This window comes from Acinonyx jubatus, chromosome D4, assembly GCF_027475565.1.
Source record: "Acinonyx jubatus isolate Ajub_Pintada_27869175 chromosome D4, VMU_Ajub_asm_v1.0, whole genome shotgun sequence".
In the NCBI taxonomy this organism is placed as follows: domain Eukaryota; kingdom Metazoa; phylum Chordata; class Mammalia; order Carnivora; family Felidae; genus Acinonyx; species Acinonyx jubatus.
The window spans coordinates 65,158,710-65,178,152 of NC_069391.1; the positions used below are offsets into that span (position 1 = coordinate 65,158,710).

Consider the following 19,443-nt stretch of genomic DNA (forward strand, 5'->3'; position numbering starts at 1 on the left):
CATATGTATAAATGGCAAAATGATCACCACAATAGCTTTAATTAATATCCATTACCTCACGAGGTTATAATTATTTGCATTGTGATGAGAACTTTTAGGTTTTCCTCTCAGCAACTTTCAAATATACAGTACTGTTCACCATAGTCTCCACACTGGTTATTACAGCCCAAGAACTTATTTATCTATCTAATAACTGGAAGTTTATACCTTTTATCTTCCTGTCCCCATGTCCCCCACACAAAGCAGTTTCTTACAAAAGGAAACATTCTATTACCCTATGACTCAGCAATCGCACTCTTTGTTTACCCCCTTTCAACCATCCCCTCCTCCTTGAGAGTGTTTCAGGTGTCACTGACCAAACCTATCTCCAGGACCAAGCCCGACATCTCCTCCTTCATCTACAAGCCACAAAGATGTATTTAAAATGAGCACCTGCGGCAGGCTCATTAGAACAAATGGAACAATTCCAAGACTGTCTATGCTATTCGACAAGATCCTTTCTCTTTTCTGAGGATGCCATCCTTAGAAATAGATAAGTCTGTAATGTCAAGAGGAGTATAAGAAGTCTGAGAGTGAGGCCAATAGCCAGAACCAGAATGAATGGGTGTCATCACATTGGGGGTGATGACATCGTTCACAGAGAGGTTTGTCCCACACCTACTAAGCTACTGATTGAATCCAGCTGTGCTTGAAGAGAAACTGCCCTGTTTCCCATGCAAAGACAATATACTATTTTCAAGCCTACTGAGTTAGGTTTCTGTCATTTGAAACTGGAAGAGTGATGTCTACTAGAGAAACCGGTACTTGGAAATAGAGTCTTACAAATAAAAGTCTGTACAATGTGGATTGGCTGAGCTGTGATAGGGTGGATACAGTAAGGATACCACTGCCCTTATTAAGTAAGCTGAGAAGCTGGAAATGTCTGTTACAAGGTGGTTGACCTGTTACCTATTGTCCCTGGGGGTATAGACAATGCATAACCAGGCTGGAATATTAGGAAATTTGGCAGAAAAATGTGAGAATGTAGAATGTAGTGGTTACTCCTTGCTGCCTGCGCTAAGATCCAGCAAGAAATGCAGTTCCTTTACAGAGAAACTTCTACACATGCCAGCCAATCTGGAAACAGGGAAGAGAAGGATACCTTGTTAAGAGAGACCAGTTATGTGCACAATAATTAGAGATGTTTTAGATTCTGTTCATCTTTTTACCTGCAGGGTTAGAGGCACTAAATTCTCTGCCTCAGGCTAATGTTGGAATTGAAGCTAAAGATGAAACAGAATGTAAGATAGCAGGAGGAACAAACAGCTTTTTATCTCAGGCTTTTTTTTTTTAAATATTCTTTACATTTTGACCTCCTTCCCCTTTCTCCCATCCACAGCCCCCGTGTCTGGAAACTTTTTTCTGTATCAATTAGCTTAGTTTGTTTTTCTTTGTTTGTTTGATTTTTGGTTTTTTGTTTTGATTCCACATATGGAAGAGATTATATAGTATTTACCTTTGTTTGCCTGACTTATTGCACTTGGGATAATGACCATTAAGGTCCATCCATATTGTCACAAATGGAAAAATTCCATTCTTTTTTATGGCTGAGTAAGTGTGTATATATTCCACATTTTCTTTATGCACTCATTCATTAATTGACATTTAGGCTGTTTCTATATCTTGACTCTTTTAAATAATACTGCAATGGATATGTAGTACATATATCATTTCCAGGTAGTATTTTCATTTTCTATGAATAATATCCAGAAGTGGGAATTCTGGATGTTACAGTAGTTCTATTTCTAATTTGGCGGGTATCTCTATATTATTTTCCAAATGAACTGCACCAGTTTACATTTCCACCAACAGTATACAAGACAGTCCTTTTCTCCACATCCTTACTATGCTTTTTATTTCTTGTCTTTTTGATAACAGCCGTCTTAACAGGCGTGAGGTATCATCTCAATGTGATTTGCATTTACTGGTGATTAATGACGATGAGCATATTTTCATGTACTTGTTGGCCATCCATGAATCTTCTTTGGAAAAATATTTATTCATATCATCTATATATGTGTTAGTTTATTTCTGGGATTTCTATTCTATTCTGTTCCAACCATCTATGTGTTTGTTTTCTTGCCAGTAAGAAGGACATGGGTTTTCTCTGTATTATTTCTTACAATTGCATATGACTATAATTATCTCAAAAGAAAATGTTTAATGAAAAGAAAAAGCTTATCAGTATGTTGAGAAGCTAAATGAGTTAAGTGAGGGCCATTTCTTAGCCACTAGCATGCATTTCCTCTTGTCTTGGTAGGAGCAGCACGCTTTCTTTTGTGGTTTCTTCTTCCCCATTACATACAGTCTTGAGGGAGCTGTATTAAGATGCCTTTCCCTCCCTTAGACACGGGATGAAATATTGACAGACATTGTCTTCCAGGTTTTTCAATCTGGAAGCAGAATGATGCAAGGATGGAAGAAACAATGTGAATTCTTTTATTATAGCAACTGAGCCCTGACCACATTGCTGACTAGTTCCTGCTGCTTAGTTGCCAGATTTGCCCTGGATTCTAATTGTTTCAGTCCTGACATCTGTTTCTTTAGCATTGCTATCAACTCTGTCAACAACCAAGTATCTTCTCCAAAATTCTATTAAAAAAAAAAGAATCTAATTGGTTTGGATTACCTGCCTTTTGCTCTTCAAAGATATCTTAAAATACCTGAGCTGTCAATTGCCCTAGTTTCACATCATGTCAGTTTTCTTATTCTTTGCATATGGACTAACTTAGAGTTCGCCAACTCCAAAATTTCATCATTGGGAAGTGCAACAAGGATTCAAAGACTCTCTCAGGCAGAAGTCACTGTGAAAGGAAATGCAGTAATATATTTAAACCACGTAACAATGCCTAGCATATCACAAGTTGTTGACAACTACTACAAAGGTGATGATGATGATGATGGTGATGATGATGGTTTCCTGGACTGTAGAATGTCCGAAGCAAAAGTTGCAAGTAACTTGCTCTTGTTGCTGATAAAGTGAAACCAGTGGAATAATGATCTTAATAAGTAGCTGATATACTTGTAATTTTCTGCTCATTTGAATACATATAATAATGATACTAACCATGTTGTAAGCATTTTTTTCTACTAAATAATTTAAAACATTTTCTGCATTTGCTTGAACATTAATTTATTCATGAAATTCTTTCTTCATATATAGTGTGGAAGGAAAATTCACCTGCCTTGGATGGATTATCACAGATTATTATTTGGAAAAAGAAACAGAAAAATATATAAACAGAATTGGGAATATTTCTGCTCCATTTACTCATTTTTAATGTGACCAAAATGAGAGCAATTTTATGTATGGATATACATTGCAAATCAAAAAGTGTCAAAATCTAAAGGAATTGGAAGTCATCATTTGGCTCTGCTGCCCATATTTTTAGTGCAACATGCAACCTTTCTTATTAATCAAGCACCTACTGACCCAGTCATTGACATAATAGGTTCAATGGTGTAGTAGACATGAACATGACTTTGAGGAGCTCAGCCTAGCCAGGATTACCAAAAACTTACAAACACTGTAACAGGTACCCTGATGACTTGTCCAGAAGCTATGGAAACACAAAGAAAAAATCCATTTGCTGACTTTTCATAGGAGACTGGGGAGAAGAGCAGGATTCCATCAGACATTCGAAGAGGTGGAATGGAAAGAAAGAGCATTCCAGGAGGAAGGCATGGCTTGACCAAGGCACTGAGGCACAGGAGAGCTCCTCGCAGCAACATCAGGTCTTCAGAGTAGCGTGCTAATGGACTGCACTGTTTGTGGCATTGCTGCAGGGATGAGAGACGAGCCTGGAAATGCCATTTAGGGCCAGCGATAAAGAATGGCAGAAAACAAAGATAATGATGAGAGTGATGGTGCTCCTTCAGAATGGGATAAAAGAACAATGAGCCCAGGGATAACACTGTGAAGGATTAAGCAGCCTAACAGTCATGGACAATTAATCAGAAACCACTTGCTATGACTTTACACCATGATAAATTAAACATTTCCTGCCTGTATCACATAGAGGTTGGGAGGACTTGGACTGTTAGAGTGACATCACGAGTGCTCACTGTGGCCATCTCTTCTACTTCCTGTTAAATATCTAGAAACGATGTATTTCTTCTGTTAATGGATTATTCTGGTGCTACCCAGAGGATGTGAAATATTTGGAAACTATAATGAATATGATATTAAATTTAAAAGTGTGAAATTTTAAAGGACTCATAGTCTATAATTTGGAGTACAGAACCAGATAACTACCCACAATAAATGTTTGACTGAAGTAATAATTTTTAAGACATTTTCCCCAAAGCATAAACGTAGTGTAAATCCTTGAAAGCAAGCACCATAGTAGAGTTTTTATTTTTTATGAAATGACTGGGGCATATAGCTTAGTAGAAATGAGGTCCCTCACATAGAGAAACAGGCTTTACAAACAGAAAAGTCAAATACAGAAGTAAAACCAGCTTTTGCCCTGAGGCAAAGTCAGTTCCCACATCTCCCCCTCTTCTGCTCCTTCCCAGCAGGTGCACACGTCTTAGCTTCTCTGGGGGATCTTCTAACACTTTAGAAATACAGACTAAGAATCTGGAGGAAATTTTTATTGTTTTACAAATAAATGTGAAATCAGTAACTAATTGTTCCCTTGCTGTTTTAAAGATTAAAAAATGCTATTTAAATCCTGTGTCAGCTGAGCATTTTTAGAATAATTTACAGAAGAAGAGAGTAAGGCCCCAATAGGAGGACAGGCTTCCCAGGAGCTCACCCTGAGTTCAGACCACTCTGTCCGCTGAGAGCTGCCCTGTGGCTTCAGGTGAACCCAGGTTGCAGGCACTGGTGACCTGGAGAGGCTGGAGGTCAGGCTTTCCTTTCCCAGTTGCTTTTCCAAGGGAGGCTTACTGTCGCTGCTTATTTCCATCACATCAACAAACACAGATATAGTAGTCATACTTAGGACCCTATAGGCTTACTTAACCACTATACATTATGGTTCATTTCGCTAATCTGGTGACCTGGCTCGCAGGAAGTAAAGAAATCAGTAGGGATTGCCTAGGTCCTCAAATTCTCAGATAAATATTTTCTGAATGAAGCAGGACCTTTGGAAGGATTTTCTGTGACCTCACAAGGAAGTAGTATTAAATTAGCCCTACTCTATGCTCATGCCTGACATGTATTATTTCCTTCAGTCTTCACAAGAATCCTCTGAGGAAAATCTATTGCCCCATGTGTTCACTGAGGAAACTGAGGCTGAGGGTGTTACAGAGCCTGCGGGCCCCACACCTGGAGAGCTGTAGAATGGCCATACTCGCCCAGCCCTGACTCTGAGTCCCTGTATGGAATCCCTTTGCAAACTGCTGTCCTGGAGCAGAGAGGTGCTGGAGACAACACATGAGTAAGATCACTGGGGTGTCTCAAGAATGTAGGTCTGGGGAAGGAGGTCCTGAACCGCTAGCTCACTGTCTGGCCATATGGAATCAAAACCAGTTGTCAGAGGGCAAATTCATAAATACTGATAAATACTTTATTTCTTGAAATAAATGTCTTTCTGAAACTTTTTAAATTAAAGCTGAAGAAAAGCATGTTGGACACTGAGGAACACAATATTCCATAACGCAGAGAGTGGGGAGGAAAACGCTATTTCTACGTGCTGCCTTTACTCCTTTTATTAAACCAAATTTTTCTGGAAATAACTCTTTTCTGTTGGTTTTGAGAAAGGCTTGAGAGGGAAGAAGAATCTCTACCTGGGGGAGGCAGGACAGGAGCATTACAAAATGCCACGCCTTCTTGGGACACCCCTCCCTTCTGCCCCTTTCCCTGAAAGGACTTGAGCCTTGCCCAGCGCATACCCTGTTTGGGGGACATGCCTGACCTCTCCAGATTCTTCCATAACCCAAGGGCATCCCATCCTGACACAGTGATAACACCTCCCACTGTGGGCTCTGCATCCTCCAAGTGAGCGACGTTTGTTCAGAATAAACAGGAACCACTAGACTAGATTATCCTGTTCTCATCCCTCCAGGAGATTTTCACCAAAAACACTAGGACTAAAGGACAGGCAGGGTGATGCTGAAAAGCCAGTTGGGGTTTTCCGGGTGAATTCTTTTCATGAACCATCCACTAACGCATAAATTCATGGTAATTAGTTGATGTGGGCCCTCAGGGAGGCACCGGATCCCTCCACAGGGCTGTCCCTAGTCCTCCAGCTCACCTCCCCTGGGACCACTGAAGCAGGCACAAATTCCCCTGGGATAATTAGGGACCCAGGGATCACATGCCCCAGCAGCCCAGAGCTCCAGGGCACAGAGGCCCCGCCCACAGGATGGATCAGCCAATTGTAGGGCAGGCAGGTGGTGGGGGCAGGGTTGCTAGGGCCAATCCCAGACCTTAAGTGGACAGCCTCCTACCCATCGCCAGGTCTCCTGGACATCCTCTGACCTGAAGCTGTGACTGAGCTGCACAACTACACCTGCCACAGGTGAGATCCCCAGAACTGGCATGAAGAGTGGGCCACCTCTGAAAACACTGGGGACAGCTGCCTTGGGGGCCGGGGGTTTGGGGCTCCAGGAGGCACTCTTCCAGGACCTGACCCCTCCAGACATGGCAGCTTGCCCCACACACCAGGACTCAGGACTCCTCACTCCCTGCGCTGCCATTTACATGTTCTGGAAGCAGTAGGCATGTCACAGGGCAGGGAGTGGGAGCACTGCACGTCCCACAACCTCAGCCTTCCTCCACAGCCCATGTAAACACTCAGGAGGATAAATTCATTCTTTCTGCTCTTAGTGACTCTAACATCTCAGAAGGAACAATGGCTTTTTAGACGGTTTGGTCTAATCAGAAACTCATGTGTTTTCCTTTCCTAGGTTTTGAAACATGCACCCTTCCTTCTTCCTGGCTGCCCTTTGCCTGGGAATAGTGTCAGCTGCTCCACAAGTCAAACAGAGCTTAGATGAACAATGGTCCCAGTGGAAGGCAACACACGGGAAACTATATAGCATGTTTGGTAACATTTAAGCTGTCCAGAGGGACCCCTGAAGAGAACATTCCATGCTGGTGTGAGTTCATAGCAGGGAGTAGCTTCTTTAAGCTGCTCTTACCAAGGCAGTAAACAGGGTACTGTGACTGCCCACAGTGTGGGCATACATGTGGTTGCCGGAGAATAACTCCCAGAAGCATCAGGCATTCCTGGCTGTGGTTTCTCCTCCTGTCTTTGAGCACATCCACTAGGTGCACATCTGGTGGTTTTAAATAGAAATAAAGATGATAAGTTATATGTTTGTCTCCAGGATGAAGAAGGACAGAGGAGAGCAGTGTGGGAGAGGAATATGCAAATGATTGAACAGCACAATCGGGAAACACAATTTCATGATGGCAATGAATGGTTTTGGCGACATGGTGAGTGTGGCACAGATTGCTGAACATTTCAGGCTTCCTCTAAGTGCTTTTCCAAATCATCTCATGCTTGCCAACACTCTGTTTCCTTTTCCTTGAAGACCAGTGAAGAATTCAAGCAGGTGTTGAATGACCTTAAAATCCAGAAACACAAAAAGGGAAAGCGTTCCAAGCACCTCTCTTTGCTGAGATCCCTTCATCTGTAGACTGGAGAGAGAAAGGCTATGTAACTCCTGTGAAAGATCAGGTGGGACAATACTCAGCAGGTCCCTCTCAAGAGTAAAGCCAAAAGGAATCAGTGTCATTGCTATGAAAATTGAAGCACAATATGCAGTTTGCTATGGAAATTGAAGCACAATATGCAGTTTGTTATATTTTAGAAGAGTTTTCAGACCTATGGGCTGTTGTTAAAGTCTTGCAATTAATTTTGTAGGCTAAGCGCGTTTGCATTCTGTTTTCAGGGTGACTGTCATTCTTGTTGGGCTTTTAGTGCAACTGGTGCCCTTGAAGGACAGATGTTCCGGAAAACTGGAAAACTTATTTCACTGAGTGAGCACAACCTGGTAGACTGCTCTTGGTCTCAAGGCAATGGCAGCTACTGTGGTGGCCTAATGGTTAAAGTCCTTCCAGTATGTTAAGGACAATGGGGGACTGGACTCAGAGGAATCCTATCCATATCATGCACAGGTAAGTGGAGTTCCTTATCTTTTATCAAAGTTGAGCATATTCAGTAGACACAGATCCTGTATTTAGAATTCTTGTATGTGATTATAGACTCTATACCTGCAAACGGTCAGAACTGCCATTAAAATGTATTAGCCTACTAGCACAGCTGTCTGATTACTTCATTACCATATAGCTGTTCCTACAACTATGTTACACGGTGACATGAACACCATCTTATATACAGTACAGGTCTCCAGAGTGAAAACTTTATGAACGAGTAGACCCAAAGAGTGTCTCATTGGATAGACACTGCTAATTTTTCAACTTCAAAACAATCAAACCCATTTTATTTATTTTTTATTTTTTCAATATATGAAGTTTATTGTCAAATTGGTCAAACACATTTTATGTCCTGAGATGCTTTATAACAAACTTGACTTGGAAATAATTCAGTTGCAAACAGTCTTGCACTCCTGTTCCCCTGGAGGTGGATGGTAGTGATCAAGTCTCTCCCCCTTTACCTTGGAAAGAATGAATCCTGCAAATACAAGCCTGAGAATTCTGTTGCCAACGTGACTGCCTTCTGGAGTGTCGTAAACAAGGAGGATGGCCTAATGACCACAGTGGCAACTGTGGGGCCTGTCTCTGCTGCTGTAGATGCAAGCCTGAATTCCTTCCAGTTCTATAAAAAAGGTCAGCATGTGTCTACATAGAAAAGTAGGCAGGACAAATGGGGAACCACCATCATATAAGGCAAGATTGATCTATAAGGTATGGATTTCATGTAGTTGTTCCTTCAGCACATGTGATTTTGTGGCTGTTGTTCAACATATTGACATGACTTGACCCAATTTCCTCTCTTTCAAGCACTTCATAAACATATTTAAATGGCTACATAATTTGATTGGTATAGCTTAACTTACTTTAGTTTTTCCCAACTGTTAAGCCTGGAAGATTTCCAACGAGTTTTACTAATGAAATGGACTCTGGAAAGAACCTCTTGGCTCAAGTGATTTTGTGTTTTTCTGCTGCTTCCCAATGCTGACATGGTAGAATAGAATGACAAAGTTTCAGTGAGTGTTCTTCTATCCCTCTTGACTGTTCTTCACAAAAGAGATTGCGATGATGTGTATTTCTGCTGGTATTGCAGGGAGATTTAGGGAGGGCCTAAATCCCTAGCCTTGCTAAACAAAAAGAACTGATTTCTAAGTCTTATTGGATTTATATTCCACCTGAATTTTGAGATGCCTCCTTTACTGCGGTGACTTGGTTATTGTTAGATGTTATCCTGTCGCTTTGATGTCCCACCTTGGAACTGAATTTACTTTTCCAGGCATTTATTATGATCCAAAGTGCAGCAATAAACGCCTGAATCACGGTGTTCTGGTGGTTGGCTATGGCTTTGAAGGAGAAGAATCGGATAACAAAAAATATTGGATTGTCAAGAACAGGTATAAAAAGCCAAAAATATTTACCTTTGGAATTGAAAAGGAAATCCTTTTGGCATCAGTGTTTGGATACAGATCGTCAAACCCTTGAGCCCACTTCCGAGACCCCAGAAGTGTTTGCCCCACTTAGCGGGAACAGAGACATATTCATTTGATGACATTAAGCTACTCTTTCAAGCTTGCAAGGGTCCTGCTATAGTTTGAATATCACTGCATCTGAAACACTTCTGACCCCAAGAAATTCCTTTTCCTGTCTCTCATTTTGCAGTTTTGTGAAAGTTTTGGGGATAGATTTCTCTGCTGGGTTAGAACTCAACCATGAGCGAGGATGGCCTCTCTTGAGTCTTCCTGAATCTGTCCTGGCCTCTGGGGCACTGCTGAGTGTCAGGTGTTATTGTCCATAAAGAGAAATGTGTTTATTCCTCTGTAATAAATGAAGAACCCCATCATCTTTCAGCTGGGGTGCAAATTGGGGCAAACACGGCTACATACTCATAGCCAAAGACCAGGACAACCACTGTGGAATCGCCACCATGGCCAGCTTTCCTGCCATGTGAGATGATGGTGTAAAGAAGACCTTGATTGGCAACAAATTATCCAGAAAATGGGTTTTATTTTCAAGGTGACCACACCCTACTGTATGGGATGAAGCACTTGAATGATTGAATTCTCAAGTTGTGATTTGATTGTGTGACATTTTACACTGGGAATGTTACCACTCACTCATTACTGCTGTAAACACCTTTGTATCAGTGACTTGTCTAGTAACTTCAGAATTTTCATTTTTAAAAAAAAGTATGAAGGTTTACTTTTTAAAAATAAAACAACTGCAGGGGCACGTGGATGGCTCAGTTGGTTGAGTGAGCAGCGCATGATTTCGATCCAGGTCATGATCTCATGGTTCAGGGTATTGAGCCCCTTGTCAGGCTCCATGAGCTGACAGCATGGGATTTTAATTTCTTTAGAGAAACCCACAAACATGCACTAATTACCATTAATGTTTTCCTCCACCATAAAATGTTGTAACAAAAAGGAAGGACTTGAATATAGTATGATTTGTAACTAAGTTTTGGTGATGATTGAAATACATGTGCTGCTTAGAATGGAAGTTTCCTCTCTTCTGACCCCTTTCCTTCTAAAAAGAACCCAGTGTTTAATTGCATATCTATTTAACCAAATTTAACTTTATAATTCCTGAATCATTTGGTTCCTTTGCAATTTATTTTGATAGAAATTATGAAGGTCTATGAAATATGGGAAACACTGGTAATAACTTTATGGTACCTACAAGACCTAGGGAGGAATCAAAATTTGTTTTCTGCTTTATTTATTACATGCCTATGGGATTCTTTTAAAAATAAGGTTTTTTAAAGTTTATTTATTTCTTTATTTTGAGAGAGGGAAAACACAAGCAGGGGAGGGGCAGAGAGAGAGGGAAGGAAAGAATCCCAAGAAGGCTTCAGGCTCTCAGCACAGAGCCTGACATGGGGCTCTACCTCACAACCTTGAGATCATGACCCGAGCAGAAATCAGGGTACAGTCACTCAACTGACTAGGCCCCCCAGGTGCTCCTAAAAATAATTTTATGAGAAATGCAGTTTGGGCTTTTTAAATTTTTAAGTAAATATAAATGGCTTTGTAAATTACAGAAGCTTCTAATATCTGCTGAATCGTTCACACATCAGCCAGGTCTTCCCACTTTCCCTCCCATCAGCACCTGCACAAGTTCTCAGAGTCTTGGGCTGAACTCCCAGGATGGTGTGGAGAGTAGGCTGAGTGAGCCTGTCATGGTGAAGCAAGATGATAAGGAGTCCTTTCTAGAGGATGTTCAGAGACCGACTAATGGCAGACTGCATGTTCCAACAGACCCAGCCTTGTCTTCATCCTACACACCCTTCTGCTCAGTGGCCTTGCCTCTTTCCATCACGAGGTGGGGTCTCAGCCCTTCCCCAGGTCCCTGGGCCATCTGACGACAGGCAACAAATACAATACAGCAGCAAGTCTCACTGGGGACGAAGGCCAGGTGATAGGAGCTTGGAGCTCTTCAGGGGTATCCTGGCACACCTGTTCTTGGGATGCTGCTGAAAGGTCTTTGTTTTCTTAGACTCCTTTCAGGAGTAAACTTTGGATCATGGAAGCCTCATTGTCCATACCCTTTCCAGAAACATCTCTTGTGTCCATGGTAGAGACTTATTCTAAGCCTGGAAAGTTGTCACTGAGTCCTTTTGTAAAGAGGCTTCTTGGATTGAGTCACTATTAAAATAAATATACTAATGGTGATCCTACTCACCAGGAGCAGATTGCAATTCATTCAAACTAGAAAATTTTCTATATTTAGAACATTTCTTAGAGATCTCTCCCTTCTAGCAGCTGCCTTCTTGGTATTTAGGGGGGGATCAAAATGAAAAGAAAACACAAGCCAGTATAAGGCTAGTGTTAGGGAGTCTCTTAATAAAAGAACAAAAATCAGAATAAGAATCAAAAACCAAATCTGACATCAATCCCCCTTCTTATATCTCCTTCATCCCCACACCTCTGTCCCTGACCCTCCAGGAGATCTTTTGGATCTCTGGGCTCCTGGTCTAGAAACTTTCCCTTCAAAACCGAGCCCCAGCTCTTCAGCCAGTTCCCTTAAATACAAAAACTCCAACTTTCCCAGAAAAATCCTAAACGCCCAGCTCCTTATTTTAACTATTGTTTCTTTACAAGATTTATAGAGAGTACCTCGGCCTGGCCTCCTGGCCTGGGAAATACAGTTTGCTCCTGTAAGTGCTGAGTGTTGAGAAGTACATCTAGCAGGAGCGGCCAGGAAGGGCAGTAAAGCTCATGCTGCGGTCCTTACAATTGCTCAGAGTCTCCAGGGCTTCGTGATCAAGCTCTGCCAGTTCCAGGCATTCCTGAGCAATGTCCTTGAGGAGGGTTTCCTGCACCCCTGTCACAAAGAATTCATGTCCCCTGGACAGCGACAGACCTTTTCAATTATGAAGTCCCTTTACCTCTACTCTCAGAAGATCCTACCGAAATTACAGAGAAATTTTAAAAATTAATACCTTTTTACAACCCAACTCACAGACACCTTCACTGGCTGCTAAAGGGAGTCCTTCCAGCCCATGAGTATATGGCTGTTACCAGGCAGGCCAAACAGCCCCCCTCACAGAGGACACAGAGGGCCGCAGCCTCTCTCTGGCCCTCCTAGGAATGCCCAGGAGAAGGCCCAACTGTTCAAGGGTTAATAGGAGCAATGGAAGAGGCCTGTTCCCCCAAAATGAGTTGGTCAACGGTTGAAATATACACTCAGGTGTAGAAGAACACCCAAAAGCGTTTGTTAAGCATTTTATACAAACTTTAAAAAGCATTCTGTATTCAATCCGGTAGCCCCAGAACATAAAATTCTTCTAATTTCTGCTTCTGTGGGAAATTTCCTCCCTGATATTACAAAAATAGGGACACCTGGATGGTTCAGTCGGTCAAGTGTCTAACGTTGTCTCATGTCATGATCTCACCTTCTGTGGGTTTGAGCCCCCCGTTGGACTCTGTGCTGACAGCTCAGAGTCTGGAGCCTGCGTCAGATTCTGTGTCTGTCTCTCTCTCCCTAGCTTGCTTTCTCTCTCCCTCTCTCAAAAATAAATGAATAGACATTTAAAAAAAACGTTAAAAATAACCCCGACAAATACACAATAGTGTGGTAGGTTGGACAGGGTAACCGTTAAACAAAATAATGGGGGCAGCTACCTGGATCTTTGAATATCTCACAAGAAAGCCAACAAAAAGAAAAGAACTAAAAACAACAATTATTGCCTTACTACTTGAATCTTTGGAAAGGCACATATGTGATGGAGAAGACTCCAAGCCCACTCCAATGGGACCCTATTTGCCTCCACACAACTGCAGATACTGCAAATAAATCAGGACAATGGAGGAGACATTGTCTTGCACTTAAGAAAAAGGGGAGTCTCAGAAACAATTTCCCCTAACCCTTTAACCCTGAAAAATTCATTTTTCTCCTGAGAGCCAATTCCCCCTTTAGTTTTTTTAATGTTTATTTATTTATTTTTGAGAGAAAGAGAGAGCATAAGTAGGGCAGGGGCAGAGAGAGAGGGAGAGAGAGAATACCAAGCAGGCTCCATTCTGTCAGTGTAGAGCCAGAATTGGGGCTAGAAAACATGAACAGTGAGATCATGACCTGAACTGAAATAAAGAGTTGGTGACTTAACCACTGAGCCACCCAGGCGCCCCAACAATTCCCCCTTTAGTGACAGGTCAGCCAGTATTCAGTTACCCCCGGGACCTACCAGAAAACTCCAAACAGAGGCTCAGGCTAGATTTCTTGATTGATGTTGGTGTGACTTTCTCTCCCTTCTGCTCAGAGGATTGATCTCTACCTGTCACCTCTGACTCTGTTCAGGCTCTCGGAGTCTCAGGGCGATCCATCTTACTGCCTGAGTCCCAGCCCTGACCAGCCCAGCCCAGCTCAGTATCTTCAGGCCCTGTTCACATTCCCAGGCCTTGCTGCTTCCCAGATGTTCACTGGCAAACCTTCTTGGTAAAGATTTGTTATCTACATTTAATGCCAATATAAGTTGCAATAAGAAAAGACATTTTTGTTTCCTCACCTTCAGGTCAAGCTCCAAGTGTCCTGCTGTCTTTACTGGAAGTTCATCCTGAGATAAATTCCTCTAAAGAGGATGGATGTTTAAAAGATACCCGAGTCAGTCTTTGGGCTACACACACAGTTGAAGTTGAGTTGTTAGGAAGTGGGAGCCTGGGTGCATTTCTTGGGAGACGAACCCACCCTTGCCCTCGTGGCCCAGCACCCTCCCTCTAGAGACTCGGAGCAAATGATACCCTTGTAACAGAGTCTCTTTTGAACCACAGCATCCTTGTCTTTACCACCCGACCCTGTACCACCCCAATCTTGCCCATAAAGAAAGAAGGCAAATGTGACTCAGAGGGAAACCAAATCCATCAGTTTGCACAGGATTTAGAAGCCATAATCTCTTTCATAATTTCTCGGCATCCTGTGCCCTGCAATCCAGCTAATAATTTTCATCATTCCTGCTGATGCAACCTGGTTTACAGAAATGACCTGTGAACAGCTTCCTTTTCAATTCCTCTGCACCCTGACTCCTGGTTTCTTGTGCCTTCACAGTTAAAAGGAGACCATTCACCTGGCTTGCATACCCCACGGATATTTGGTGTATGCAATATTTTCCCAAGTCCTTAAAGTCCAGCTAGACACTGTAACTTCTACCCAAGGCTCCCTGCTGGTACCCTTTCCTCTATAAACAAACAGCTGGGAGCTTTTATGGACTCCCTCATTCTCTTAGGGGCATTAGCTGAACAAAGCAGACAGCTTATACAGCTCTACATCTAGACTCCAAGAGATGTAAACAACGGTTTTCTATTTAGGATGACGTGACCTGTTTAGGATATGCCTCAGGGCATTCAAAATCTCACTCCAAATATTCTTGAATCAATTATGTCCATCCCTCTCCCCAAAATGAATACACAGTTACATAAATCTTGAGGGGCAGCTGGCTACTGCCTCCAAAGGGTCCCTAATTTGCAATGTTTGATAAACCTTTGTATGCTCTTCTCTCAGTTATCAATGGACTTTAGAGGCATTAACCTCCTTTGAAGTCTGAAAACTGGCTCTGTCCACACCCCAGCTCTTAGCTTACCTAACTTTGACAAGCCCTTTCATTTATACTGAATGAAAGGCATGGTGTTGCTGCATGCTTTCTGGGACAGCCTTTTGCCAATCAGATACAGCCAGGAGCACATTTCTCATGCCCATCAGACGCTGTGGCATCAGGTATGTCCCCATGCTTTCCTGCGGTGGCCACAGCTGCCGCCTGATGGACAAAGCCAGCACTCTGACATTAAGCTCCCCTATTCACCTGTGTGTCCCCACGTGGTGCCTGCTGTCTTACAAGTTCATAAATCATAGCACCTCTCTACAACATGACAGACCCGTTACAAACAAGCGCTTTTAACTAACCCTCCGTCATCTTATTTCCGTTGCTAAAAGGCTTATAATTGCTGACATATTACAACTATTTACCCTCCTTCTAAAACCATCATTGTTCACTGTTCAGCGCATACTAAGACAGCTGATGTTGCATCTTTAGAAAATGATAGGGTTGGCAGAGCTGTAAGTATGCACCCCAAACAGGCCCCCTTGTTCTTTCTCCACCCAGTTGTGAACCCTGCCTTTATCCCTAACTGACAGTATTCATTACCCGGCAAATGCCCCACAGTCTACAAAGGACAGTCAGATACAAAAAGATGTCAAACAACTATCAGATGGATTATACAGTGGGCCAAATGGACTTCCTAGAGCACCCTTTCTTTTGACCCTGTGGCTTACACTTACCACCCACCAAATTGGACACAAAGATAATGAAGGACCAAAAAGACAGTTGGATTTGCCCAGGCATCCACAACATTCCTGACCAAATGATTTCCCAGTGAATGATTTGTAAATCCCGGGAAATCTCTGAAAGAAATCAGCACACCCCAGGAAGGCTTCCTACGCCCACCTGCCCTCTGTGGTTGTATAGACGGATTTGATAGATTTGCCCCAAGCCCTGTGCTATTCTCACTGGTCACTGTCTGCATGCTCAGCAGATGGGCTGATGCTCTCTGACTAGATGTGGCACTGCCACAGCAGGCAATAAAGAAACTAACACCTCCATTTCTCCTTATGGAGAAATGCCATTCCTTATGGTTTGAATCAGACAAGAAATTCTTTTTACAGAAGGTGTAACCCACCTGTTTGCAAAATCTCTGGGGCACATATTAAAATTTCATACCATATATTATCTTCAATTATCAGGGCAAATGGAACATTAAAATCTAGACATAAGATGGATTGTAAGATAAATATCAAGAAATTAACCATGAAAGGCCACTTTGCTCCTGCGCCTTATTAGGATCCAGAATACTCCAAACAGGGGACACGGACTGACCCCTTTTGAAAGAGTGTTTGGTTGTCAAAGCCTACTGGCATCTCTAAATCTTCCATCCGTGGCTAGACAATGTGATGCTATGACTAACTCGAGATGAGGACTCTCTAGTACACCTGAAGCACCTTGCCAACAGAGAAAAGAGGCATGGCCTCCACCAACTGGTGAGGCTGGCCACACCTGTCCACCAGAAGACCAGGTGGACTTCAAGATCTTTGGAAGAAGACGTGTGCAGTCACCTCACTGGGAAGGACCTTATGAAGTGCTGCTCACCAGCTACACCACCATCTGAACAGAAGAAAAACCCTCCTGAATTCTTGGAAGCCATGTCAAAATCAATTTTATTTCAGAACGAGTTTTAATATCAGAAGTACACTGATGCAACATTAGAACTTAAGATTTCTCTGTTAAAAAGGACAAAACATTTTCTTAAGAGTGTTAGTTTGGGGCATCTGGGTGGCTCAGTCAGTTAAGCATATGACTTTGGCTCAGGTCACGATCTCATGGTTCGTGGGTTTGGGCCCCACGTCGGGTTCTGTGCTGACAGCTTAGAGCCTGGAGCCTGCCTCACATTCTGTGTCTCCCTCTCTCTCTGCCCCTCCCCTGCTCATGCTCTGTGTGTCTCTCCCTCTCTCTCAAAAATAAATAAACATTAAAAAAATGTTTTAAAAAGAGTCTCAGTTTGCTTATTACAAAAAATTATAAACAAAGATTTTTCTTCTCTTTAATGGCCAATGGCCTAAAAATACAAATTTTCTATGCTTTGTCTTTATCAGATTATTCAAGAAAATTGAGTCTTAATATTAAAAGAGCTAAAGTTTGTTCACTATTGTATAACCTGCAGCATTTGCCTTTAAAATCTTTTATTCTTGGCCCTCCTCTCTCCAGGCGTCATCATGAGAGTGACATCTTCCTTACACTCTGCATGGCAATCATTGATATGCATCCCCATCATGCCCAGGGAAGACAAGGTGACCCAGAAGTCCAAGTACTTCCTTAAGATCATCCATCTTTTGGACGATCATCCTTCATTGTGGGAGCAGACAACGTGGGTTCCAGGAAGACGCAGTAGGCCCCCATGTGTTTGCATGGGAATGCTGTGGTGCTGCTGTGGCATGATCCCCATGATGTATGAGGTCATCTGAGGGCATCTGGAGAACAACAAGCTCTGGAGAAACCGTTGCCTCATATCTGGGTGAATGTGGGCTTTGTGCTCACCAAGGAGGACCTCACCGAGATCAGGGACATGCTTCTGGCTAAGGTGCCAGCTGCCGCCCGTGGTGGTGCCATAGCCCCATATGAAGTCACTAGCCCAGAACACTTGTCTGGGGCCGAAGAAGACCTTCTTCTCCCAGGCTTTAGGCATCGCCACTAAAATGTCCAGGGGCACCACTGAAATCCTGAGTGATGTGCAGCTGATTAAGACTGGAGACAAAGCGGGGGCCAGCGAGGCCACACAGCTGAATGTGCTGAGAAACTCCCCCTTCTCCTTTGGGATGATCACCAGCAGGTGTTTGACAATGGCAGCATCTACAACCGAGAAGTGCTTGACATCACAGAGGAAACTACATTCTCACTTCCTGGAGGGCGTCTGCAGTGTTGCCAGTGTCTGTCTGCAGATAGGTCACCTGATTGTTGCCTCACTGCCCCATCCTATCATCAATGGACACAAGCAGGTTCTGGCTTTGTCTGCATGGACTGGTTACAGCTTCCCACTTGCTGAAGCCATCACCACCACTGCTGTACCTGCTGCTGCCCTCAGCCCTGGCCAAAGCTGAAGCATAGGAAGAGTCAGATGAGTTGCATGAGGATATGGGACTTGTCTCTTGATTAATCACCAAAAAGCAACCAATTCAGCCCATTTTATTTGTGGAACAAGGGAATAAAGGCTCACTTCTCTTCAAAAAGAAATCTTTTATTGTCACTTGGGTTGAATATTTAAATATTGTTGCATAATGATATGTGATCCTATTTAATCAAATGTTCAAATATTTTGATTTTTTGTAACACACACTTTCCAAAATCAAATTCTAAAATGAAGTATTTTGACCACAATGCAATTAAAATATTCCAGAGGATCCATGGAACGTTTTCAAGAGATTTGGTCTTTTTATAAAAGGAAGATATTACACAAATTAGGCTTATTTCTTATGTTAAATTACATAGGAAGCAATGTCAAATAACGGATACTAACACCCCTAGATTATATTTATGTAGAAATATGTTAGGAAAATAAGTGTTTTAGAAATTGTATGCAACTCCTAGAAATCTGATATGTCCTGAGATGTTATTGTCGTGTGTCACAGAAACCACCAATTTCCTTGTCAACAGCCTTGTCATGATCTCTCATCAGATCTTTAACCTTGGACATTTTAAGTCTTTTATCATTTATAGACAGTTAGACTTGTACTCAAATGCTTTTATGAAAGCTTCTGCAAATGTGTTTCATCTGCAATGAGACCGATGGAAGGAACTCTTGCGTACAGATTTCTGATAACCTCAAAATCATAAAGCTGACCTGGGTAAGAATTTCCAGAATGAATGGAAGATATGGATTCAAGCAGAAGAAGAATTAATAACATGAGACTGGATGAACAGAGGATGATTATCATTTTTATATATATTTTTGAAGCATTTCTGATCTTTAAATGTTTTTTCCAGTATTAAAAAAACTGTTTTAGGCTATAACTTGAAAAAAGCAGCCGTTTGATAAAACATGCCTTTGTGAACAGACTGGGACACTTATCTTTTTCTCCCTACCTGATCTGTCCAGAATTCAAAAACTTTCAGTGAGTATTCTCATATGTTCATGACAATATGTTAATTTGCATAAGTTGAATAAGGATCTGCTCTCCTTGTAACAGGACGTATTTGGAAACACTGGTTACATCACCAAGGCTTTGAAAGAAATGTCATATTCAAGCGGGGACTTGCA

The 19,443-nt window shown here is 42.3% G+C and overlaps 2 pseudogenes; both read left to right on the plus strand.

Annotated features, from left to right (window-relative positions):
- The first annotated feature begins 6,907 nt into the window (after positions 1 to 6,907).
- LOC113596128 (procathepsin L-like) lies at positions 6,908 to 10,097 on the plus strand (annotated as a pseudogene).
- A 7,364-nt stretch (positions 10,098 to 17,461) lies between these two features.
- LOC106971476 (60S acidic ribosomal protein P0-like) lies at positions 17,462 to 18,377 on the plus strand (annotated as a pseudogene).
- Positions 18,378 to 19,443: the final 1,066 nt, after the last annotated feature.